The sequence below is a fragment of the Larus michahellis genome, chromosome 2 (assembly GCF_964199755.1).
Source record: "Larus michahellis chromosome 2, bLarMic1.1, whole genome shotgun sequence".
NCBI classification, from domain to species: domain Eukaryota; kingdom Metazoa; phylum Chordata; class Aves; order Charadriiformes; family Laridae; genus Larus; species Larus michahellis.
Genome location: NC_133897.1, coordinates 157,051,743 through 157,079,385, shown reverse-complemented (window position 1 = coordinate 157,079,385; position 27,643 = coordinate 157,051,743). Strand labels below are relative to the sequence as shown.

Here is a 27,643-nt window from a genome sequence, read left to right as displayed (position 1 = left end):
CCTGCTGAGGCTTTATTTGCTGTTAAATACAACAAAGGCAGAGGAACGTGGGCAGCGGCTTCAAAGTGGCTGGGCTCTGAGCCTGCAAGCTGATGTCTCCGGCTGCTAACGGATGCGTGGCATAGGCACAGTGCTCTGCAGCTGCACGGAATGTTTGGGCGTTGCAGGCTGAGGACAGAAACACATCTGAGAGGTGTGTCATTAGCTGCGTCTACACCAGCCTGTTAGATGGCTTCTGAAGACGGGAGTGACCTGTCTGCACTGGTCACCTTTAGATAAGCCCCACACAAGCTTCTGCATCATCTTAGTCCTTGCCCAGCTTCTTCTTTGACTTAGCTACTGCAGGCTTAGATTGGGGTCTGAAAGACCTCAGGCTGTTACCCTCCTTGTTCCTCTTTCTCCGGTGCCCACCGAGGATCAGCCCAGAAGTAGCTGTATGCAACAGCCTCAGCCTCCTGAGATGACTGAATGGAGAAGGTTGGTCCTTCTCCGTCATAACTTAATGCGGCTAACCTTAACTCACCATGGGTAACTGCAGCTGCAGAGTATCACCTGGCAGCTTCACCTGTGCCACAGATATTATCCTCTCTAAGGTAACATATTCAAGTTACTCTGTCGCTTTCCCAGAAATAAGTAGAAAACCACTTTAAGTAGAAAGAATAAATTCTTGTCCTGGTTCCGGTGGGGATAGGGTTAACTTTTCCTGGTATTCCATGCCATGTGAGCCACGCCCACCCTGAGCTGCCGGGGGAGGGGGCAGGAAGTTGCTGCTTAAAAGCGGGCTGGGGCGTCCCGGTCCGGCCGGTCGGCGAGCGGCGGGGAGCGGCGGTTCCGTAATCGCGTTTGTATATTCCCCTGTCCGTGTTGTTGTTGTTGTTTGCCTGTTCCCTTTGCTGTTCTGTTAAACTGCCTTTGTCCCAACCCAAGAGTCTTGCCTTTTCTTACGATCCTTCCTGTGTTAGGAAGGCACGTGCGAGCGGCACGTGGTTCTTTGTTGCCATCTGAGGCTAAACCACGACAGTCCTTTTTGGCGCCCAACGTGGGGCTCGAAGGGTTGAGATAACTGGTCATCATGTTGCTTGGTTTGTTCTCATGGCTGTGTTACATAAATTCCTATATGGCTTATGTACTCCCTGCGATGCTGTTTACCATGTCTGGAAGAGGGATGAGGATTATCATTCTGCTGTCCTGTGCGATATCTGTTTATGATATGATAACATCACTGTTCAGACGGTTATTTTGGGGTGTTTATGTGGTTTTGTTGTCCTGTCCGTACATTGGACACCGTCTCTCAGAATTTGTTAATAGTTTCCCCAGCCCTTTTGCCTCCCTTTTCTCCTTCGGGTCAGGTATGACAGCTTTTGAGAATCTTGAATATCCTTGGGATACTCAAACTAGTGTGTTCCTAGTGCTATGTCTCCTGAATACGTTCCAGGTCTTGTTTAGGGTTAAGCGACTATTTAAGACTACCACCCAGAGATCTCCTCCGAGGCTGGATAGTCAGGGGTGGCATGGCATGTGGGAGAGCATGGGCAGGTACCTAGAGAACTACTCGCCTCCAATGGTCTGGGACTTCACCCCTGAACAATTACAGGACCCTGATAAAGTGGTAGAATATTTGAAGGGAAAATGTTGTGGCTATTCTAGAGAGGCACAACTCACCGCGCTGTGCTGGGCCCTGGCCAGTATCTACCAGGCACTGCTCAGAATTATGCAGCACCCTCAAGGGGAAGAGATGGAAACCAGACCGGCGGCCCCTGCGGCTGCGGCAGCCCCTGCGGCGGCCCCTGCGGCTGCGGCAGCCCCTGCGGCGGCCCCTGCGGCTGCGGCAGCCCCTGCGGCGGCCCCTGCGGCTGCTGCAGCCCCTGCGGCAGACACTACCACTGAACCAGAGAACCAACCCGTGCCGGTATCAGTTGCCCCCATACAGAAGAAGAAGTACACAAAGAAATCAGTTCGCTTAGTAAGAGATGATGATGAACCAGGGCCATCACGAGAGCAGGAGGAAGAGGCAGAACCAGAGATAATTACTCGATCCCTATCCTTGAGTGAGCTGCGGGATATGCGAAAAGATTTCAGCCGACTTTCAGGCGAGCACATTGTCACCTGGCTGCTCCGGTGCTGGGATAATGGGGCCAGTAGCCTGGAATTAGAGGGTAGGGAGGCCAGGCAGCTGGGATCCCTGTCTAGGGAAGGCGGCATTGACAAGGCAATTGGGAAAAAGACCCAAGCCCTCAGCCTCTGGAAACGACTCCTGTTAGGCGTGAGGGAGAGGTACCCCTTCAGTGAGGATGTTGTATGTCAGCCAAGCAAGTGGACTACCATGGAAAGAGGTATCCAGTACCTGAGAGAATTAGCCGTGCGGGAGATGATTTATTATGACTTGGACAATGCCGACTTACCCACAGACCCTGATGAGGTGCGATGCACAAGGCCCATGTGGCGGAAGTTTGTACGGAGCGCACCATCGTCATATGCCAACTCCCTGGCAGTAATGGAATGGAAAGGTGAAGAGAGACCAACGGTGGATGAGGTAGCTGGTCGGCTCCGGCGATATGAAGAAAGTCTCTCTTCCCCCCTTGTCTCAGCTGTGGAGAAACTGTCGCGGAAGGTCCAGCAACTTGAAGAGAATATGTTCTACTCCCCACCTGCACGGGCCAGCATCTCAGCTATTAGAAGCAGGCATTTCCCCACTCAAGAGAGAGAGTACAGAGGGTACACACCACGAGGCACCCTGTGGTTCTACCTGCGGGACCACGGAGAGGACATGAGGAAGTGGGATGGACGACCTACTTCAATCCTGCGGACACGGGTACAGGAGTTGCAAGGAAGGACAACCACAAAAGGGGATCCCTCCAGGAAAAGTGCCGCCCCAGTTTCCAGTGGGCCGTTCCCCAGACAAAGCAGAAGGCCTGATCTTGCTTCTGATCCTCTTGAAGGAACTTCCAAGTCATTTATGCAAGAAGTGAGTAATGGATACTATGACGAGTATTAGGGGGGCCCTGCCTCCGGCCAGGTGGAGGAAAGGGACAACCGGGTTTATTGGACGGTGTGGATTCGATGGCCTGGCACATCAGACCCACAGGAGTATAAGGCTCTAGTGGACACGGGTGCGCAGTGTACTTTAATACCATCAAGCTATAGAGGGGCAGAACCCATTTGTATTTCTGGGGTGACAGGGGGATCCCAAGAGTTGACTGTACTGGAGGCAGAAGTGAGCCTAACTGGGAATGAGTGGCAAAAGCATCCCATTGTGACTGGCCCAGAGGCTCCATGCATCCTTGGTATAGATTACCTCAGGAGAGGGTATTTTAAGGACCCAAAAGGGTACCGCTGGGCCTTTGGCATAGCTGCTTTGGAGACAGAGGAAGTTAAACAGTTGTCTGCCTTGCCTGGTCTCTCGGAGGATTCTTCTGTTGTGGGGTTGTTGAGGGTCAAAGAACAACAGGTGCCGATTGCTACCACAACGGTGCATCGGCGGCAGTATCGCACTAACCGAGACTCTCTGATTCCCATCCATGAGCTGATTCGTCAACTAGAGGTTCAAGGAGTGATCAGCAAGACTCGCTCACCCTTTAACAGTCCCATATGGCCGGTGCGAAAATCTAATGGAGAGTGGAGGCTAACTGTAGACTATCGTGGTCTGAATGAAGTCATGCCACCGCTGAGTGCTGCCGTGCCGGACATGCTAGAACTCCAGTACGAACTGGAGTCCAAGGCAGCCAAGTGGTATGCCACGATTGATATAGCGAATGCATTCTTCTCAATCCCTTTGGCAGCAGAGTGCAGGCCACAGTTTGCTTTCACTTGGAGGGGCGTCCAATACACCTGGAATCGACTGCCCCAGGGGTGGAAACACAGCCCCACCATTTGCCATGGACTGATCCAGACTGCACTGGAACAGGGTGAAGCTCCAGAACATCTGCAGTACATTGATGACATCATTGTATGGGGAAACACAGCAGAAGAAGTTTTTGAGAAAGGGAGTAAAATAGTCCAAATCCTTCTGAACGCTGGTTTTGCTATAAAGCGAAGTAAGGTCAAGGGACCTGCGCAGGAGATCCAGTTTTTAGGAATAAAATGGCAAGATGGACGCCGTCAGATTCCAATGGATGTGATCAACAAAATAGCAGCTATGTCTCCACCAACTAGTAAAAAGGAAACACAGGCTTTCTTAGGTATTGTGGGTTTTTGGAGAATGCATATCCCAGATTACAGTCAAATTGTAAGCCCTCTGTATCAAGTAACCCAGAAGAAGAATGATTTTAAATGGGGTCCTGAGCAACGACAAGCTTTTGAACAAATCAAACAGGAAATAGTCCATGCAGTGGCCCTGGGGCCAGTCCGGGCAGGACAAGATGTTAAAAATGTGCTCTATACCGCAGCCGGGGAGAACGGCCCTACCTGGAGCCTCTGGCAGAAAGCACCAGGGGAGACTCGAGGTCGACCCCTAGGGTTTTGGAGTCGGGGATACAGAGGATCCGAAGCCCGCTACACTCCAACAGAAAAAGAGATATTGGCAGCATATGAAGGGGTTCGAGCTGCTTCGGAAGTAGTTGGTACAGAAGCACAGCTCCTCTTAGCACCTCGACTGCCGGTGCTGGGTTGGATGTTCAAAGAAAGGGTCCCCACCACACATCATGCAACCGATGCTACATGGAGTAAGTGGATTGCACTGATCACGCAGCGAACTCGAATGGGAAACCCCAGTCGCCCAGGAATTCTGGAAGTGATCACGGACTGGCCAGAAGGCAAGGATTTCGGAATGTCACCAGAGGAGGAGGTGACGCGTGCAGAAGAGGCCCCACCATATAATAAACTGCCAGAAAATGAGAAGAAATATGCCCTGTTCACTGATGGGTCCTGCCGTATTGTGGGAAAGCATCGAAAGTGGAAGGCTGCTGTGTGGAGTCCTACACGACGGGTTGCAGAAGCCAGTGAGGGACAGGGTGAATCGAGCCAGTTTGCAGAGGTGAAGGCTATTCAGCTGGCTTTGGACATTGCTGAGCGAGAAAAATGGCCAGTACTTTATCTCTACACTGACTCATGGATGGTGGCAAATGCTCTGTGGGGGTGGTTACAGCAGTGGAAGCAGGGCAACTGGCAGCGCAGAGGCAAACCCATCTGGGCTGCTGAACTGTGGAAAGATATTGCTGCCCGGATAGAGAATCTGGTTGTGAAAGTACGCCATGTAGATGCCCATGTACCGAAGAATCGGGCCACGGAGGAACATCAGAACAACCAGCAGGTGGATCGGGCCGCTAGGATTGAAGTGGCTCAGGTGGATCTGGACTGGCAACGTAAGGGTGAACTATTCATAGCTCGGTGGGCCCATGACTCCTCAGGCCATCAAGGGAGAGATGCGACATATAGATGGGCTCGTGACCGAGGGGTGGACTTGACCATGGACACTATTGCACAGGTCATCCATGAATGTGAGACATGCGCTGCGATCAAGCAAGCCAAGCGTTTGAAGCCTCTTTGGTATGGAGGGCGATGGCTGAAATACAAATATGGGGAGGCCTGGCAGATTGATTATATCACACTGCCACAAACCCGTCAAGGCAAGCGCTATGTGCTCACAATGGTGGAAGCAACCACTGGATGGCTGGAAACATACCCTGTGCCCCATGCCACTGCCCGGAACACTATCCTGGGCCTTGAAAAGCAAGTCCTGTGGCGACATGGTACCCCAGAGAGAATTGAGTCGGACAACGGGACTCATTTCCGAAACAGCCTCATAGACACCTGGGCCAAAGAGCATGGTATCGAGTGGGTGTATCACATCCCCTATCATGCACCAGCCTCTGGGAAGATAGAACGATACAATGGACTGTTAAAAACTACACTGAGAGCAATGGGTGGTGGGACTTTCAAACACTGGGATACACATTTAGCAAAAGCTACCTGGCTAGTTAACACCAGGGGATCTAACAATCGGGCTGGCCCTGCCCAATCAAAACTTCCATGTACTGTAGAAGGGGATAAAGTCCCCGTAGTGCATATGAAGAATATGCTAGGGAAGACAGTCTGGGTTAGTCCTGCCTCAGGCAAAGGCAAACCCATCCGTGGGATTGCTTTTGCCCAAGGACCTGGGTGCACTTGGTGGGTGATGCGGCAGGATGGGGAAGTCCGATGTGTACCTCATGGGGATCTGATTTTGGGCGAGAATAGCCAATGAATCAGATTGTGTGCTGTTAATTGATAAGTAACACTGTCACTGTATGTCCTCATTGCTATAATTGATATCAGTTGTACTACAAGTAAGGCACAGGGATGATGGGATAAGAACTGATCTCAGCAGCTGGCGCCCAGCAGTTTCCTCAAGATCTACATCTTCAGCCCACGGACTGCGTGCATGAGCCACACCAGGTGCACCAGTCACAAGCTCCGAAAAATACAGCATGCAACAGACCAGCACCACCCAGCATCTCACCTGCCCTGAGAGACCGTTCTAACAAATGGAGCCCAAAGCCGAGGATTAAAAGAACTCAACGGACACCTTGGAGGGATGACCCATAAACTAAGGGCATTATATGTGTGTATATATATATATAACAGGGGAAAGTGGTGGCAATTCATTGGAACCTGCTGGGCATGGCATAGATGGTATGGAATAAGGGGTGGATAATGTCCTGGTTCCGGTGGGGATAGGGTTAACTTTTCCTGGTATTCCATGCCATGTGAGCCACGCCCACCCTGAGCTGCCGGGGGAGGGGGCAGGAAGTTGCTGCTTAAAAGCGGGCTGGGGCGTCCCGGTCTGGCCGGTCGGCGAGCGGCGGGGAGCGGCGGTTCCGTAATCGCGTTTGTATATTCCCCTGTCCGTGTTGTTGTTGTTGTTTGCCTGTTCCCTTTGCTGTTCTGTTAAACTGCCTTTGTCCCAACCCAAGAGTCTTGCCTTTTTTTACGATCCTTCCTGTGTTAGGAAGGCACGTGCGAGCGGCACGTGGTTCTTTGTTGCCATCTGAGGCTAAACCACGACAATTCTTCAGATTGCTTTTAAACCATTTGAGCTGCTAATACTAGATCACTGCTTTAGACACTGGAGCTTCATGGCAGATAATAGAAGAGATTTGGAGCGAACTAATTTAGTATGGGATATTTCTGTCAGTAAACAGGCAGGAGCACGTTCCACCAATTTAGAATCTGTAAAACCGAATGTCCACAGCAAAGGCTGAGAAAACTGGTTTCTTCTTTCCCCACAGGGGTATCCTAAAAGCAAATAGGTAAAACTTAAAATAAGGTAAAACTTAAAAGTCTAATTTCCACATATAACCAAAATTCCTCTTTTTGGTTTGAATTCAGCTGATGTGCTAATGAATCCTTCTGTAACATCACAAACTAAGTTTGAACAAATGCATTTTAATGGGATCTTTCTGATTCTGATGAAAGTCCACAAAAAATTTTGGCACCAACAGTCCAATTTTTCCAGTGCAAGGAAATCTGGAGAACAGCAACTTTGAATCCACCACACAGTACAAAACCCAAGCTTCTGAGTTTCATAACAATTGATCAAATCTGCATAAAGGTATACTATTCCTTTCAGCACACTATGCACAGTGAAGTGATTATCTCAAAATTAAGAGTGTTTGAAGACAGTTAATGGTAAAGATGCCACGAATCTTCACAGGAAAAATATTGACAGTAGGTTTCACTCCCCCTCACCATTCTCCCTCCTCCAATACTAGCAAAAATAACACGAAATGTCAAGCACAACATCAAAATAATTCAAGGGTGATTTTCCTAAAATATTTGTAGGCACATAAACCATCACTTTATATATTACTGCGTGTCTGGCTGACCATGCATGCAAGCCAAAAGGTATTTCTACATCCAGCTGTTTCTCTTGATGCCGCAGGGCAGAAGTCTGAGTGGAGCGGTCATCAGAGAAAGGCCCTGGTGTGCTGGTGGAGGAGTTTCTTCTATTCAATACTGAGACTTGAATTGTGAGAATGAAACCACAAAAATAATTGGGATAGTTAGTGAATGTAGGAAGGAGGGAAAAAGGAAGCTAATGGGGCATCCTGCAGGGCTGTGAAGGTGAGAATGAGAAATTCGGTATTAATGACAATGATGGTGAAAAGGAAGTGTTCCAAAAAAAGGAATAAACAAATGACACTCAGTTTAGAAAGTGTGGGTGGCAGGAAGAACAGTGACACCATTAGTCACAGATGAAAGAAGTGAGGGGACAGGTATGTTAAGGGAGATGCTGAGTTCAGTCACTACTGCACTGCGTCTAAGCAGTCGCACGAAGCCAGTCAGCGAAAGAATCTTATTATGCGTCATAGAGAGAAAATTGTCTTCATTCATGGACTTCAGAGGCTTTCAAAAAAAGAGTTTCTCTATTGTTTACACATGCACAATAGAGTTATATAGCAGGAACAGATGAAATTGGGATACAGTCAAAGAAAAGTGAATATCAGTAAATATTATATTATATTATATTATATTATATTATATTATATTATATTATATTATATTATATTATATTACAGTATATTAATATATTTTTGCCACTGGATGGCACTGAATGAAACAACTCATCTGGAAAGAGCTAAATATTTATGAGGATGACGATTCAGACATGGATATAAATATGGAAAATGGATATGAACCTTTATGTTTCAGTAGATGAGGAAACTATTAATGGCACACGGTTAAGAAGATATCTCTCCTTTTCATGTTGTTGCCTAATATCTTTCTCACTGATGACAATCAGACACTGGACAAGATAATCAAGTATCTAACTGGTACAGCCTAATTTGGTATGATAATTCTCTTGGGATCTAGAAACAAGTTTTTAAATTCATGTGACTCATTTTTTATTTAAATGACTCATTTTTGCAAGTTTATCAAGTAATGCAAACTTTCAAGTTTGCTAGTTTGAATGATTGCATGAAGAGCTAGGTGTTTTAGTGGTCAAACGTAGCTTTAATTTGAAATTAAAGAGGAACACAGAGACCAGCCAGTTTGGAAACAAAATTTTACAGACAGTTCATTGTATCCGAGCTTGTGATTCTGTAGCTGTAGTGAAATGTCAGTATCAGTATGCAGAAGCACTTGCTCCCTATAAAATAACGTAGACTTCTCCAACATCTGTGGAGGAAATGATCTTCAGAGCTTTGTGGTCTACAAATCCCCATCACATGACTGTGCAAAAATAACCCAGCGGAAAATCTCTATTAAGAGTAAAGAGCACATGTTCTTTCTTTCCAAAATCTCCCTCATTTTTATCACAGGCAAAATAAATGTCAGATAAAGAGATCTTTAAAGTAAATGGTGAAAAGAAGAGGGCAATTTCCAAACTTTCAGCAAAAGGCCTGGCTGTGAGTGTTACTGTATGGTACGATGTACCGCTTTATTTGCGTTGTCTGTAAATAAGCATTTTCTTTGGAGAGGGCTGTCAGTTTTTAGCATTGTGATTTTCCTGTATTGAAGAACACTTACAGAAGCTGCTCCTCCTTTGCCTGCATCAGTCCTAATCTCGTTTGGGATTGATTTTGTATATGCCACAATGGAAACCACAACAAGCCTAAAAAGGAATGAAAGTCCTCTCTGTCACCCTTTCCCCCAACACTCTGCTTTTTCTTGCTAGGCTCTGCTTGTGAGAGCTGCCCTTAACCTGCCTCCGGAAGGAGCTGTGTGTGCTTTAACTCTGCCACGGTTTTGAGGAAAGCCCTGCTGAGTTTAGTTGGATGGCTGCCTGGAGATGGGCTTTGGATCTAAATTTGCTACAGGATTCTGAGTAACCAGCCGAGAGGGGCTATTTCAGCAAAGAGGTGGAGTTCACATTGCTAACGAGACCATATTTAGCGTGCACAGACAACTTCTGCAAGGCTGAACAAATCTGGCCCTCTCAAAGGATGTTAGAGAAGACTTTATGGTACTTGATCATTGTCCTAGATAGTATTTTAATTGGTAAATATATAAATGGATAAAAGGAGACGTGTGTAGTGCATCAATATTTGTTGTTAACATAAATAGTTTATATTGATACATCGTTTCAAGCACACCTAAATAAATGGGAATATATTGAAATCTACCCAAAACATGATATGGTGTGTTTGTTAACATCTCTACTTGTTACTATGGAGAGGTGGTCGCCTCTAGCGGACTCTGTGTAGGACTATGGCAAAGCTGAGACTTCAGGGCAGATGTAATTGCTACTCATAGTGTTTAAAAACTCACTGCACACTGGGGAGATGCTTTCTCAATTTTAAACTCGGTTGGAGCTATTGTGTAGACAAAGTTTTAGGTGGCTTGGACTTTTTTTACTGAATCTTTTAAAGCCATTTTTAGAAGGCTTTAAAGCTAATTTAGGCTGCTTGGAACATGCAGTGGGATGTCAATGGCTTTAAAAGCAGGATTAGCTGAAATACTTTTGAACCTGGCTTGAGCTTTTCATATTATGGTAGACTCTCCAGCTAAGGTACGTCTAACATTTCTTCTGATCCTGTACGGGAATGCCCAATGTTTGATGACGTGATGGGATGTGTGACTGCATGCCGTCTATCCAGCGGGTCCGCGTCTGGGCTGTACGCCTGTGTGTCACATCACACCACGAGGTAAGCCTGTGTCATTAATCATGATGCAAATCTACAGCTGAGGGCTTTGGCTGCTGGAAGGGCTCCCTGGCATCAGGCACGGCCGGGTAATGGCCCACGGCTGCGGAGCAGAGAGGCTCACCTGTCCCCACACAGAAGCTGCAGCTGGTAAAGAGATCTAAGGTGCAGCTGGGAAATGGATCACAGCACCTGGCGTGTGGGACCAGAAAACAGGAGAGAGTCGATGCACCCGTACAGCAAGCACCTGACCTAGAAGTGCCACAGCAGAGGACGATGAAGAGGGAATCAAATGAGTAAGTCTCACATGTGGTGCATGAGACTGGGCAGGTCTTAAATCAGTGACTCACTTTTAGTGTTTTCATTGCTTGTAAAATAAAAGGGAAGCACCTCCTTCTACAGAGAATTTGTTTACTGATGTTTACCTCTTTAGAAGTATAAAGTGCTATATAAATGTGTTATCAGAGCAGCAAGAGGAAAATTTACCTGTGAATCCTTGGTTGCTGTGTATTCTTATCACTGGTGTTTCATAATGGTTTCGGTATCAAGGTTATGGATAGGATAGTCAATGCCAGACTTCTCTGGCACAAAGCTCTCCGAGTCAGGGCCTTATTCCCTCGCGGTGTTTGCAGCAGCTGCAGCAATCATACTTCTGTGCATATTTTGAACCAGGAAGACAAATTAAAAAATAGTGCTGGTAATTTAATTCTTACAGATGATTATGCATTACAATCTCATGAATATGTATGTTCTCCTGTATTCCTACCCATAGAATTTTACCTATTTGGTATTAATTTTGTAATTCTATGTAATTGGATCCTTATAGAATATCTTTTTATATCCTGAGCCAAGTTTTTTTCTTTAATTTTATGATTATGAAGGAACCTACACAGGCTGTAATTTTTCTTTGGTTGCTACATCTGCTATTGAGCAATTCCCTTCCTGATGATTTGCTGAAAAGGGGACGGAAAAAAGAGACGTTTCAGTCAGATCTTCCAAGACAAGAGAGAACATGCCAAGAAGTAAAGTGCATATGCAAGTGCAGTTCAAAACAAGTTCTGTAACATATTTTATACATAATTTCATATTTTATGTGAGAATATGCAAATTTCTAGATGATCCTGGCTGGTTGTGTTATAGTTGCATAGAGCTCTCTTAAGCGCTAATGAAGATTTCATTTTTTCTTAATTAGATTCTTGGCCCTTAAATTTTCTTTTATAATAAGATCCTTTAGTTGGACAATAGCAGAGTAATAGGGCTTTTAAAGGGTGTAGACTTCATTTCCCTCAATTGTATAGATGTTTACACTGTCAAGGTGGTTTAAAGGGACCGTATCATAATAAAAAAATTAAGCCTTTGATCTTGTTTTTACCAAACACTTAGCAGTACATGTGGTAGAAGGTTAATTTCAGTGTGTAAGTCTTAGATCTGCATTTAAGATCAAATGCATTCAGAAATCCAATAAGATGGAAAGTTTAATTATCTAGACAGTTTGGAAATTTAGCACAGTTTGTTCAAAACACTTCTAGAAACCTTAATTTACTCATTTGATTATAAAAAATATTTACAAACAGAGTTAAAAAGTCAAAATTGGCACATGAACTATCAGGTTACTCTGTAAGTACCCCGACCTTCAAACTAGAGTACACACAACCCAAACTTCCTGGTGTCTCAGTTGCTTTCAGGTCTTCAGGGGTGTCGAGGATCCCCCTAATGTCATTTGAGGCTGACGAGGCCAGGAACACTAAGCAAACCGAAAAGTTGTGTGCCAGCAGTTTCAACGTCTCCCTACCATATAGTAAAACTCTTGTCTTGGCAAACACTAATAGCTTTAATATGATTCTCATGATACAGTAGACTGTAATCTGTAGACTGTAATTACAGTAGACTGTAATACTGTATCAACTTACAGTAAACTGTAAGTTTAAAGTTTACAGGACAGTCTCTATTTTTGGCTTTTTAGGTAAATTTCTAGTCATTATGACTATGGTAAAAGCCTTGAAAATATTAACAGAATGTACTTTACAAGCCCCAGACTCACAAAGAATAATAAAAAAGAACACAACCTAAAAGATGTTTTGTAAAGAGGAAGCAGTACAACTTTCTAAGCAAATCAGAGGATTTAGGTGCAGACTGTAGACTCATTTAAAAGTGTCCAGTGTCTTTCATGTATGGAACCTAAGCAAGAGCTGTAGGTAAGAGGGAAATGGCTGACAGAGACTGGATCTGAATAAAATCGGTGGTGCCTGGGGACAGGACAAGAGGTAACAGACACAAACTTGAGCATAGGAAGTTCCACCTAAACATGAGGAGGAACTTCTTTCCTTTGAGGGTGGCAGAGCACTGGAACAGGCTGCCCAGAGAGGTGGTGGAGTCTCCGTCTCTGGAGACGTTCCAAACCCACCTGGACGCGTTCCTGTGTAACCGGCTCTAGATGACCCTGCTCTGGCAGGGGGTTGGACTACATGATCTCCAGAGGTCCCTTCCAACCCCTGCCATTCTGTGATTCTGTGATTCTATGAAAAAAACATAGAATTATTTTGATGCTGATTCTCTGAAGCTATTCCTGGTCTCTAGATGTGTTAACAATTTGCTTTTCTTGTATTCTACCCGCCAAATCCTTTAGATGTGTTTATAGATCTCTCTGGCCAGCCATGCTTTGGTAATGAAATTATCCAGCCACGGAAGCAACAACTGCAACTAACTGCTGAGGAAAACCGAAGGCAATTTCTACCATTGGGAATCCAATATTCTCCTGTTCTGAAACTCTTCACATGCATTTTGTGGGGTCTGATATACGCTGCCAATTTACGAAAAAAATGTTCCTTGTTCATTACTAGACTTCAGATTGCTGCTTCTGAAAAATTTCCTCTCATATCCTGATTTTATGGGTTATGTGCCACATGTTCAAAAATGAAGTCTCAAATCTCAAGTTCACTGGTATCTGTGCCTTGTGAAATGTGTTTTTAAAAGAGAGCATAGTAGGCTTATAGAATTGGAAAAAGGAAGAGGTGATATACACAATCAACAGAAGTGAACAGACATTGCCCTTTTTTGTCATACATATGCAAGAATTGGATCTTTATATAACCAGATAATTAGCTCGCATATGGGAGAGAGAAATCTGGAAAAATTGTGTTGCGATGACTGGTATTACCACTGCTATGTTACTGATCATTTAGTTTGTTTATAGTCACACAGAGAGCAAAACTTCTGCTCATGATTCCACTTGCATTTCTAAGTGGCATTGCGATCTCCAGTTTGGAAGCTGCTTCTCTGGAGAACACCATCTCCCTAATATGTCTACAGATGAACATTAGCCTTGGGTCCTTAACATCGTGTCTGCATTACCATCTATTTTTGTCGAGCACAATGTGCTTTCAAACCCTCCACAGGAATAATTTTGTAAACCACTTAAAAATCACATTTGTTAGTGGCAATAGAGCAGCTTGCTATCAGCAAATAGCTCCTACGGTGCATCATGACTAGCAACTTCCAGAAAAGTTGTTGTTTGTCCCTCAGTTACAGTTCATATACAAAGACCTATTAATATGTTTTCTGGCTAAAATACATAGTTTTCAGAAAAAAAAGTCTGTTGTTCTTCAGATAAGAATTTGTACTGACAAGACAAGTTTATGTTCTGTATTAATTTGAGAGTGAAGCGCGTAAAAGAACAAGATAAACATGGATGAAGTTAGTCTGGATTGTGGGATTTACCTTCTGCCACGTGCCCAGTATGAGGCACGGGATCCCTTGTTCTGCACAAATGGGTAGAGCAGCTGAAATCCCATGAACTGAGCCCGTGTCCTGCAGGTTTCTTTCCTGCTGCAGAGGAAGCCCTCTGCTGACTAGGTTTAAAATCCTACACGGGGATTGCAGTAGAAAAAGCAGAGTAAGTAGAAGTAAAGTAGAATCTGAGGAAAAGGTAGTGTATCTGTGCTTTAAAGGTGGCTTCGAGTAAGACTCACTCATCTGCTAAAGTGTGTGCATCTGGAAACGAAGCATTTAAGTCATAGTCACTCCCAGGTCCCTTTACAGTCCGTGCTGATAACCAGGCATGGGGAGAGGGTGGTTAAGCTCATCATCAGACGGGCCTCGAAGGTCAGTCAGGTGAGTTGCCCTCCAGAGGTGTCTGCATCCTTTCCTGTCTATACCGGGAGCCCAGACACCTACACACAGACACCTACATTGTAGATGCCACCACAGATACGTAAAAAGTTAGATGTCTAAATCTGAACTGGTCACTCTGCTCTCTATAGTCCATGGAAATCTGAAGTTGAGGCAGTAAAGCCCAGGAGCGAAACTACAGCTCAGCCAGGCTAAGGAGCCTGACAGAAAGTCGACAAGAGTCAAAATGGTAAAAGTTTATGTTGTTGATCCAGGTCACGTTGGCTTCAAGGGAGGAAGAGGCGAACTTCCAAGAGGCAGCACAAAGCTGGAATGCACAGAACAGATGACCTATAGTGCCCGGCAGAGATCACTGAGGTCTGGGCAATACTGAAACACAGTAATAAAAGAAAATCGATAGTTTCTTGGATTACATAGTTGTAAAGGAATCAGGCAGGACAGACTCTGGCTGTCCTTGCTATGGCCAAGCAGTCTTAAATGCTGCGGAGCGTTGTTGGGGGCAAAGTTTTCTGAACAGAAGATCTTTATCTCTTGTAGTTGTGCAAGCATATAAAAAGGCAGTGGAATAAAACAAACAAACAAAAATAGAAATACAAACTTTCTATATCATTTTCGTGTTCACTTTCCTGTTAAAGCAACGCTATAAACTGAATGGTTATGGAGTATTACATCGGGTGGTAGAAGTGTCATAGCTCCACTGAGCCTATTTACCTTCAGGCACCTAAAAGTTTGGCTCAAACCGTCTGTTTGTTGACCAAATACAAATATCTATGTAACACATAAAGTCCTGTAAAGGCAATTTATTCTCTCCCCATCTGTTATTTCTTTTAACAGAAAAATCTTCTTAGAAAGAAGAAACTTCTTGGAAAGAATTCCTGTATGGCATAAAAGTACCTGAGGAAAACAGGTCAATAAATCAATAAACATGTTTTCAGATGTTGTAGCACCTTTTATGCCCACATACATATTCTGTATATTTATTCAACCCATATTTGGAAATAAATTAATTCAAAAGGTTTTTGCTGTAGACTGAGAGCAAAAGAGAAAAACAAGAGTACAAAAATGGCCTATTGCTTAGGTAATAAATAGACTCAAGGCCGATCTGCCATTTTTTTTCTTTAAAAAAAACCAAAGCAATGAACAATTCAGCCACCCCAAACAGTGGCAATTCTCTGTCTGAGAGAACATGGGTCACTTTATTCAGCACTACATTCTCCCACAGGTTATCAAGGTGCTGAAAAATTCGAAAGAAACATAAGCAGTTTAAGAGTAAGGTAAATCCTTGGATTTCACAGGTGAGATACAGACCGCTGGCAGCAAGCATTCTCCTTTATTACACAGGGCTATTTGCTTGTGCATCCACTCTAACATCTTGCAAACAAATAGCTCAGGATGCGCGAGAGCAGAAGCATTGGCTTTGACATTGTTCATGCAGCCTCTTGCCCCTCTAGTTCACAAATCTCATCTTTGACAGTAATCGAGATCTGACCTTTGGATGAATATAAGAAACCCCACAAGAGATAGGTATGGAATAACCTGCTCTCCATATGACGAGCCTTGTTGCCTGGTTCAAGAAGGACAGGGAACTGCTGGAGAGGGTGCAGCAAAAGGCTACCAAGATGATTAGGGGACTGGAACATCTCTCTTATGAAGAAAGGCTGAGGGATTTGGGTCTCTTCAGTCTGGAAAAAAGATGGCTGAGGGGGGATCTTATAAATGCTTATAAATACTTAAAGGGTGGGCGTCAGGAGGATGGGGCCAGGCTCTTTCCAGTGGTGCCCAGTGACAGGACAAGAGGTAATGGGCACAAACTTCAGCATAGGAAGTTCCACCTAAACATGAGGAGGAACTTCTTTCCTTTGAGGGTGGCAGAGCACTGGAACAGGCTGCCCAGAGAGGTGGTGGAGTCTCCGTCTCTGGAGACATTCCAAACCCGCCTGGACACGTTCCTGTGCAACCTGCTCTGGGTGACCCTGCTCTGGCAGGGGGGTTGGACTAGATGATCTCCAGAGGTCCCTTCCAACCCCGACCATTCTGTGATTCTACCATTCTGTGAAGTTTGGCTTCAGTCTGGACTCATAATGTTCATTCTGTTTTCCAGCTTTCTCACACGTAATTTTGATAACCATTCTGCTGAGTGTCTTCCCTTGTTCTGACACTTCTTTAGCTCAAAGCATTTTCTTAAATAGCTTGCAGAGGACAGGCTTCACGCTCTGCATTTTGCTTTATGGCAGCGGTCTCAGCAACAGCACAGGGAGAAAATAAAGGGTGAGAGTGGACCTCGAGAGAACACAGGGAATGGAGCTAAGACACGCTGCCCAAAACCTCATATTTTGCTACAATGAATACTGCCAGTTTTCTGCCCCTGCCTGTGAGTTTAGGAGCTGAATTCTATCTGTCGTCTGCTTGTCCAGGCCTCCTGGATAAGGCCGGTGTATCCAAGTTTTGGGAATGAAACCAAGTTCTTTCTTTTGTTTATTTAGAAAATATATTAATAATTACTACAATTATCACCTAAAATACTAAAACATAATGGATACTAACTTTTGCAGAACACATGCTAATATTACAAAATAAGGGCAATAGTTACAGCTTTCCCATAGCAGCTGGATATCAGCTTCATTGGGTCATTTTGAATTTAGTGCCAAGGCAAGACTTCATACCTCGCTCCTGGTAATCCTGCTTTCTTCACAGGACTGGTAGAGCAGAGCCCGCCCAGGGATTGCCGACAGCGAACCCTAAGTAACAGTGAAGCAGCGCATCAGTCTCTGCCTTGTATCCATACAGATACTTCTGACAATTAAAATTGTTTCTTAACAATCTGTTAAGGTTGTTCAGGAACGAGCTCCAGCTGTGATACTGGTCCAGCCACTGCAAAGCGGTGACTTTTGGTCATTACTGCTTTATTTGACATTTGCATCTGGTTTTCTGGAGGTGAAGGATTTTCTCTTTGCACAGTCTCTAGCTGCCTCCTCTCATAGCCCAACTTGATAGCGGGCTGAACACAACTCTAAAACCATTCGCCTGGAGTTACACATCATTACTTTATCTGCACAGGGAACAGTCACACAGGCATAACATGCATATTCAAATTCTTTTCTGTCAGTGGCCACTTTACTAAAAAAGCTCTCCACCTTGTAAGTCTTATTCACAGGAAATTAATTTATTTTCTTATTGCTAAGGGAAAGAGGGATCAAGACTTTCAATTTTTAAATTTTCATTCATCCATATAGAAATTGTGGTTAATTAAAAACAAAACCAGCATAACATAAAAACATAATGTGTTAAAAACACCATTTAGTGTGATGGTGGATTTAGCATTTGACAGTCATTTGCACACTTGGGACATGACTATATCCATGGAGTTGTTATTAACTGCCTGTAGCCTTTTCTTTCCATTGATGAATGAAATATTAGTGTAAATTATCATCAGGATCTTACTCACCATCCATTCCTGCTCCTCCTTCCTTTTCACCTTCCTGTTATTGTACATCTCTCTATTTTAAATAGATTTATATATCCTCTATAAACAATGAAATAAATGAAGCATCTTGTATGCAGTAGAACTTTTGAAGATCTCGCTGGGACAGTGCAAATATACTGAAATTTAAATAGCTAGTAATTGCCACTCTCCTAATGAATTAATCCATCAGTTAAATCTGCACAACAGCTATTCGTCGGGAAAGTTCTAAATGTGGATTCTAATCTATTCTGATTATTGATTTGTTTTTTTAATTTGAGGGGACATACGCACGTGACCCTGCTGAGAAAAGAGTTTGTTCGCTGGTTTAGAAGACTCTCAAGCTTCCAGACAATAAGGATACAAATAATTTTACAATGAAGCGTTGGATTTTTTTGGCAGTTCACACCTGCTTTTTTCCTTCTTGAAAACTATCTATGTGATAGAACCAGTTAATTGACTGGCATCCTAATTTGTATTCACAGAACTAAATATATCATGTGACTTCTAAAATGGAATTTTTAAAATGAGCCAAGGCTATGAAATTCTACAATTATAGAGAGGGCCTGTCCCATTATCATGGTGTATAATCATATTTGCTTTTGTATAACAAGGCAGCTTCAAATAGCAACTTATTTATCAATAAATGAGTAAATGGAGATTGAAAATCTGGTACTGGGGACCTCAATACGAGGTATTTAGCCTGACATGGTTACTGAAGGAAACTATGGGAAGATGAAGTCACAGCATGCTTTCCCAACAAACCACAAGGAATGGGCGAGGATTTACAACTACATACCCATCCCCATGAGAAGAAAATCAATTATCATATCTACTATGATTTCAGGGGTGAAAAGAGGTGAAGAAGAATTACAGGAAAGGCAAAGAATTAAAGGAATGTAGAAAGGAAGACGCGGCAGCAATTTTTCCTAAAGATTTACTGGACAGAAAGATATCGTATTACACTGTTGCACTTGTAGGAGCTAAGGAGGTGTACCAGTTTCTACATGAATCTATCTGTGCTAGGCATTGGTAGAATAACCTTTTAGACCTGGACATTATTTCATTTTAGTCTTTGTTTTGCTCCACGTTCTCTGCAATTGCTGCTATGACACTCAGCAATTTCACAAAGCAAAGCAAGGAAAAGCCACTGTTCCTCTAAGGAAAACACGCCATGATATGGGAGTTTGTGGCATGGCTTAAGAGAACCCGTCTGTCTTCACTCCTGTCCAGACGAAGCGCGAGTACTATTGGCCTGAAAGGGAGTGTTATCTAAAGAGGGACTGACCAGCGCTGAAATCCTGGGGAAGGCATTTGGATACTGAACGGTTGTAGACTTGGATATAAGGTACAAACTTGAGACCTACGCGTGGGCTCTCCAGAGGCCTAACTCTAAAACATATATGTTGAAGAGAAGGAAGGCAGGACTGACCAAACAATCTTCCTGTTAGAGTGGAAGACAGGTTGATTAAGGATGTGCTTGGTTCTTGCTGAAGAAAGGAAAAAGGGTTGAATTTTGGAGCTGGAGGACTCTATAGAGTCATAGAATGTGTTGGGTTGGAAGGGACCTTTAAAGGTCATCTAGTCCAACTCCCCTGCAGTCAGCAGGGACATCTTCAACTAGATCAGGTTGCCCAGAGCCCCATCCAGCCTGGACTTGAATGTCTCCAGGGATGGGGCCTCACCACCTCTCTGGGCAACCAGGGCCAGTGTCTCACCACCCTCATCGTAAAGAACTTCATCCTAACGTCTAATCGAAACCTGCCCCGCTCTAGTTTAAAACCATTGCCCCTCATCCTGTCGCTACATGCCCTTGCAAACAGCCCCTCCCCAGCTTTCTTATAGGCCCCCTTCAGGTACTGGGCAGCCACTACAAGGTCTCCCCGGAGCCTTCTCTTCTCCAGGCTGAACAACCCCAACTCTCTCAGCCTTTCATCATAGGAGAGGTGCTCCAGCCCTCGGATCATCTTCATGGCCTTCCTCTGGACCCGTTAAAACAGGTCCATGTCCTTCTTGTGCTGAGGGCTCCAGAGCTGAACTTCAGCAGGGTTAGTAAGAATGACTTAAACTGGAAAAACGGGACCAGCAAGGAGCAACAGTGGAGTGGTGAAAGCCTCCAAAAAGCAGCCATATGCCCATTTAAAGTAATAGATAGGGAACAGCCAGGTGGAGTAAGTTAACAGGATAACATCAGTGGAAGACTCATAGAGTAGAATGTGAGAAAGTAAGGAAAGAAAGCAATCAATGAAGAGGAAAAACAAGGACAGAGAAATCTGTGATGTAAATCTGGCTGAAAACCTCTGGTGAGGGGTGACAAAGCTCTTGTTTATCACCCCTTTCACTGAATGTGTAGACAAGCTGAACAACTGCTTGGGCTGCCCTTTCGGTGGTATTTAACTCTTATCTTCTGAGACTTCTAATCACTAATTATCTTCATTCACTAGAGGTAAACAGGATCAAGGGGCAACGCGGTTAATGCTGATGGAAATGTTTTATATAGCATAAGGGAACAGCTGCTTCAGTCACAGCAAAAAATTATCAAGATGGGGTCACTCTATGTGATTTCATCCATTTTACACCGCAAACTGGTGAATGTGTCCAAGGTCTTAATCCAACTGCTTCGTAATGCTTTGAGAACTTTATCTTTTTTCCATGCTTCAAAGGAAAGTTAATGGTACAATATCCTTTGCGTGATACGCTATCCCAGTGCTCAGGGGCCAGATGAAGGTTCTGGGCAAAGGTGCTTTACAGCAGCTGTATGTTCACCTGAATTCAGAGCTGTGCAGGAGCTGCTCGGTCCTCACAGCAGGTCAGCCACTCAAACTCATGCTCGGTATTTCTGTATACCCCAAAATGAATGTTACAAACCTGGAAGTACGTTCAGGTGCCCGCTGCTGACAGTCTCAGCTTTACACTGATGCGGGAGACCCTCTGTACAGCGGAAATCCCCAAAGACAATTTTAGACCACCTAGTCCTTTTCCTGAGAAACATATAATAGAAAACAGCTAAATGGGCCCAATAAACGTAAGCTCTATATACTGCTTTTCTTTGACATTCCCTGCTCTCTTTTGGAATATTTCTCTTCTTTCATAACTTTCCCCTGATATGTTTTAATGCAGTTGACTGACTGGAACAGTTCAGCCCTGTCACCTTACCCAATTTATTAACAAAATCATTTTTTTGAACTCAAATGATGTACTGATCTTTTCTCTTTTTCAAGTGGAACACAAATATTGGAGGACAGGGGACAAAGTTTTCCATCGTGTTTAGTGTGAAAAACTCCAGGACTCATTCGTAGAAGTGCTGTGCATCCGTATATTATAAATGTGGGAGGAATTACAGTAAACACCTACTTTCAGCTCTTCAAAGTTAAAAGAAGAGCTAAGAGCTGGTCTAAGCTAAGACTTCACTTAATTATTATATGAAGCAGATCCCATCTTTTAGAAAAAAACCTTTAGAAAGTTGTTCCAGTTGTTAATTATTTTCGCTGCTAAAATTTTGTACAGTAGTCTGAGGCTGCCTAGTTTCAGCCTCAAGACTTGCCATACATCAATATACACTGATGGGTGTGACTGACTGTTACGTATAATTTTATTGTGTGCTAAAAATGTTTTATAAAGTAAGTTACTTAGAGACTATGTTTATATTAAACCCACGGTCTTCCAGTTAATAAAGAGAATAAATTGATCTTTGGAGTCTCTTACTAAGAAGCATTTTTCCAAACCTCCAATAATTCTCCCAATAGTGTTTTTGAACTCTGTGCAGTTTATCTGAGACTGAGGACACTGTAGTTGAATACAATATTCTAAAAGCATTTACAATGAAAGAAAGTGTAATTTCTCATCTTGTATTTGATAACCCCATGTTTATATATCTAAAAAACATACTATCCCTTTCAGGCATAGTGTTTAGGGGGAGCTTACTTCAGTGACTGTCTGCCATGATCCTCAGCTTTGTTTAAACCACACAATGGGCCTGTCTGCCTCCTGAACGTTAAAAACGTGGAATAACTTAAGATGAACAAAATGAGGACCAGAAAAGGCCTTGACACGGTGTAAGCACTGCTCAGCAATAACTAAAATGCCAGTGTGTTATCAACACTGTTTTCAGCACAAATCCAAAACAAAGCCCCATAGAAGCTACTATGAAGAAATTTAATTCTATCCCAACCAAAAGCAATAGAGTCCTAAGCCAAAAATTGTCCTGAAATAATTTAAAAGTGTTTATCAATATAGTAATGCATATGATTTTACAAAGCTGTAAATGATGATGGTCAGAAAGATCCTCTGTTTGTGCTTGATCTCCTACAACTTCCCATGGTTATTTTAATTTCTTTTATTGATAAGTGACAGATTTTTGCACAATTTCAATAAGTGATAATATTGCATTCGTATTTTTGACTGCAGATAGCAGTGGCCAATATATTTCAAGGCCCCTTTTGGTGATGGAGTTGGTGGTGAATGGAATTAAAATCCAGTTGGCGGCTGGTCACAAGTGGTGTTCCCCAGGGCTCGGTATTGGGGACAGTTCTCTTTAATATCGTTATCAATGATCTGCACAAGGGGATCGAGTGCGCCCTCCGTAAGTTTGCAGATGACACCAAGTTGGGTGGGAGTGTCGATCTGCTTGAGGGTAGGATGGTTCTACAGAGGGACCTGGACAGGCTGGATCGATGGGCCAAGGCCAATGGTATGAGGTTCAACAAGGCCAAGTGCCGGGTCCTGCACTTGGGTCACAACAACCCCATGCAGCGCTACAGGCTTGGGGAAGAGTGGCTGGAGAGCTGCCTGGCAGGAAAGAACCTGGGGGTGTTGGTTGACAGCCGGCTGAATATGAGCCAGCAGTGTGCCCAGGTGGCCAAGGCCAGCAGCATCCTGGCTTGTATCAGGAATAGTGTGGCCAGCAGGACTAGGGAAGTGATCATCCCCCTGTACTCAACACTGGTGAGGCCCCACCTCAAACAGTGTATCCAGTTTTGGGCTCCTCACTACAGGTAAGACATTGAGGTGCTGAACCGTCCAGAGAAGGACAATGAAGCTGGTGAGGAGTCTGGAGAACAAGTCTTATGAGGAGTGGCTGAGGGAGCTGGGGTTGTTCAGCCTGGAGAAAAGGAGGCTGAGGGGAGACCTTATCGCTCTCTACAACTACCTGAAAGGAGGGTGTAGCACAGTGGGGGCTGGCTTCTTCTCCCAAGTAACAGGTGATAGGACAAGACGAAACGGCCTCAAATTGTGTCAGGGGAGGTTTAGATTGGATATTAGGAAAAATTTCTTCACCAAAAGGGTTATCAAACATTGGAACAGGCTGCCCAGGGAAGTGGTTGAGTCGCCATCCCTGGAGGTATTTAAAAGATGTGTAGATGCAGTGCTTAGGGATATGGTTTAGTGGTGGACTTGGCAGTCTTAGGTTAATGGTTGGACTCGACGATCTTAAGGGTCTTTTCCAACTTAAATGATTCTATGATGCTATGATTTGTAAGCGAGCATCATCTTGCATTCTCTGTGGATTCCTCCATTTGCCAGCACACAGACAATCGCAGGATCAGACCCTGCTGGGCTAGCAGGTACAGAGGAGCCCTGCCTTTTTCAGAAATGTGAGGCAGAAGACAAGTAGCTTGTCCATGCTTCCCTGGAGCTATTTGTCTGCACATTTCCTAGAAATTTGGACCTGTCTAAATATAGTGCTTAACTGGTAAAACACAAGCTGTACATAGTTGGAATTTATTGTATCAAAAATTTACCAACTTTTAAATCTTGGTTTTGCCTTAGTTAACAATATTTACCTTTACACTGGGCAGAGAAACCATGTTACTCCTGTAATAGAAAGTTCCTTCATGAATAATATTCTCTTACTTCACCACATAAAAGCATAATTATTAAATAGGCACCAAATATTTATATAGGATGGGGGCTGCCTAAAATTTCCTGCCAATCACCACAAAAAGACTTGTCTCTCAGCTCTGCAGTCCTTCGAAGACCTTGTAGAAATTCTGTTAAATGTGGTTGGCACATTTTTGCTGATTTCTTCATAAATATTTTTGTAGCTTTTAGGGCTAAACATCATTGCCAAATTTTCCACATAGTAGTTTAAACAATTTCCTCCTACTTTTGTCAGTGGGTGTATAAACCAGCTTTAATAGTTTGGTCACTCATAAAATAAATCATGTTAGGAGGAAATTAACCTATCAGCAAGAAAACAAGAAAATAAGGGGAAACTTCTGCATTTTTCAGAACATTGTGAAAAATATGCATTTCAGCAGATTCACAAGCTCTGCTGGAGTGTCAGGGACTAATGAAAGTTACTCTGCACCACCTGCTGAATCGAGTTAAATAAACAGTCTGATTAATTAAAGTGTCAGTTTAGCCAATGGCTTCCATTTCACTTTTTTCACAAAATAAAAGTTCCAACAGAGAATTATGGAAAAAACCTATTAGGTTATCTAGTTCATTTCCCGTCACTGCAGAATAGTCCCTCTGAAAACATTCTTATTCCAATTTGTTCAATGCAGTTTTAAAGGCTTGGAAAGGCATGAGCCACAGCTGCTGCCCACAAAAGAATTCACAGTCTGCTAAACCCTGATCTCTATCTTGACATACAAGTAACAACTTTATTTTTGTAACAGTATTGTAACGTGCCTACTTAAATAATGTCCTTGTACCTCTCTGTACAGTTGACATTCCTGTACAGCAAATACCTAAAGCCTGTGTTAAGAAACTCCCCGTTCATTGTCATTCATTTCATCAGAGACCCACCCTGGCACAGGGTCCTGTCTGTAGGAAATCCTTTAGAGGCTGGCATGACAGACTGACAGCCCCTTTTTGATAAAAAAACCTCTCTCCTTCAGTGTCTGAAAACACCTGCAATTTTTTGAGTGCTGTCAAAACACCCCAAGAATAATCCAAATGCAATCACCTTTTGCAATAGGCGTACAGCATGGTTGCCCTAGGCTGCGTTGGTGGGAAAGATATGAAGCCTCCTTGTTTTGCCAGGTACCAGTGATCCTTCTTTGCTCTGCCTTTGTAGTCTGGTGCAATCAAGCTGTGTGAATATAAAATGAAATGTAATACATAACATAAAGAATCAGAAATACATCAGATTAAAGGACTGGCATCTGGAAAGCTTGTTTTTCCCTTATTTTTCAGATGGTGTTTTTTCAGGCGTTTTGCAGTCCCATCGCATGCCCCGCATTTCTGTGTGGAAGAATACATTTTTATTGAAAAAAACTATTTGATTAAGAAAATTTTAACATCATCTTTGAACACTTTTATGAACTCCACGGTTACAGTTCTCTGGAAGTAAAATCTATTACTGACCGCCACGTTGCCCCTGAAGAGTCGCAGGAGACACCATTTTTTCAATAAAATGCCTGGGAAGTTAAGTACAGTTCTGAGTATCATCAAAGCCTTAGTGTCTCTGCATCAGGAGTAAGCATTGGAAGAAAGAGTTACAGAACTGTAAAAAAAATCTCTTGCCTCAAGGGGCAGGATATACTAGCTGCATGGCAAAACCACATTTAACTGAAAATAGTAGCCACCACCCATCTATCTCCACTATTTCTCCAACAGGGTGAAAATAATAACATCATGTATCCAGGCTTTTATGACTTACTTTCTCTATTCCTGTGCTCATTTTCTTTTCCCTCTTTACAGTACAGATACTATATGTAAACATCCACAGTACTGAACGCATAATGTAGGTAAGGCCCCTCTGTTGATCATGAGATCCTTGCATTTATACCATGTGTTAACTCTGCAGCAGTGGAACCAGAGAGAAAACACTGCTTTTCTATTTAAAGTTTCAACTTCTCTGTGCAGAGAAGGGAGCAGGGAGAAGTTAAAACTTTCTGCTTGCCTCCCTCCAAGGTAGCAGCAGAGCCTCTCTTGAAGAAACCACCTGGACAAACATCGCCCCTCCAGAAGTCTCCTACTTTTGGTATTAAAAGAGCTAGATGTATAGCAATAAATTTTGAGTCCCTCCAGAAGTCGCTTACCTTAGTATTAAATGCACTAGGCATATGATAAAATGAGTCCCCTGTGCTTGTGGTTATTTAGGTTCTTTGCAGTCTAATTACAAAATCTAACACTTTTTGAAAAAACAAAACCTGGATCAACCCCTAGGATGGCGTATGCACCAGGGAGGCGTTCAGACCCTGTGTCATAACACTTAAAATCCAGTTTTAAAAAATCCTCTGTTCCTTCAAGAGGTAAACTGCATCCTAAATGTGTATTTTAAAAAATAACCATTCTGTGTGGTTCAAACACAATGCCTGCCAACTAATTAAAAAAACCCAAACAAATGTTATATGCAGATAAAGTGTACTAAAACAAAAAATGGATGTTGCAACACTGCAAGACCACAAGGCAAAGGCCTGGAAAACAGGCAAGACAACCAAAACCTTGTTTCCGTTATCCTGGTACAATGCTGGAGGCTGACACGGGCTGGAGATGCCTTTGGTTGTTGTGAAGAAGTCCTGTGGGCTTGTCGGTACCTTAATAATGGATAACTGTTAAAGGAGAAGCTGCTGCCCGAGCATTCACACACCATCATGGTGTCGCACGTGCACACGCTTACTTGGGTGCGCTTCCTCCTTCTTCAGGCTCGACCCTAGGTTTCCTGCAGCAGAGTCTCAGGTGTAGATATTATAAAAAAAATAATTTAATTAGAAGGTACAGCAGCAAGGACAGCCCGGGCTGGGTGCCTCCAAAGAAAAGGACCCTGAACAAAGAAATCCCTGTGCAATTATACCCTTGAGATCTCTACACCCGCCCCTCATGTGGTCTTCATGTGCTGTCCATGTGTCTTTTAGTCCAATGGTGGCTTTTGGTCTGGGGTCTTCTAACATCTACTTGGATTCTTTTCCTGCGTCCAGGCAGGCTCTTATCTCATTAATTTGCAGTTTCAGCCAAGGGTTGGCGCCTCCGTATCTTCTACACTCCCTTGTGCCCCTGGCAGAACACGGGAGAACTGAAGAGACCCAGACTCGGGGAAAAACCCTACCAAAACACCAGTGTAATATCAACATCTTTCCCATACTAACAGACTAAACGTGGCACCGTACCAGCTGCTGGGAAAATTACTATGAAAAATAACCCTTATCACGGCCTAAAGGCTTCCACTACTCCTGCTAAGCACAGCTGGCCAAACAGCACAAAATCACACCGTGTTATAACCCTGAGCATTCTAATTAATACTTACTTATTTACGAGAAACGGCTAATTTCCCTCAAGGTATAACGCTAAGAGCTTGGGTTTGGAGGAGACAGAGGCTCCTTAAACCCCCACGACACCCCTCACAGGTTGGTTCCCCCCTCAGCGGCTGAGGCCCATTGGCCGCGGGTGGCGGCGGCCATTCCGGGCCCTGGGGTGGTGGCGGGCGGCGACCCCGGCCCTGAGGCAGCGGCTAGCGGCGGCGCGGCCTCCGTCGCCCCCTCAGGGCGCCCGGTGCCCTGAGGGGCCGACGGAGGCCGCGCCGCCACCGCCCTGCGCCTGCGCG

At 43.9% G+C, this 27,643-nt stretch overlaps 1 long non-coding RNA gene across 1 annotated transcript; it reads right to left on the bottom strand.

The window, feature by feature from the left end:
• Window positions 1-27,642, bottom strand: LOC141739805 (uncharacterized). Its single transcript, XR_012585793.1, has 6 exons — window positions 27,347-27,642; window positions 25,064-25,189; window positions 17,354-17,428; window positions 11,049-11,214; window positions 6,980-7,212; window positions 1-666 (listed from the first exon to the last, which is right to left on the bottom strand). It is a non-coding gene; the product is annotated as an uncharacterized LOC141739805 (long non-coding RNA).
• Window position 27,643: the final 1 nt, after the last annotated feature.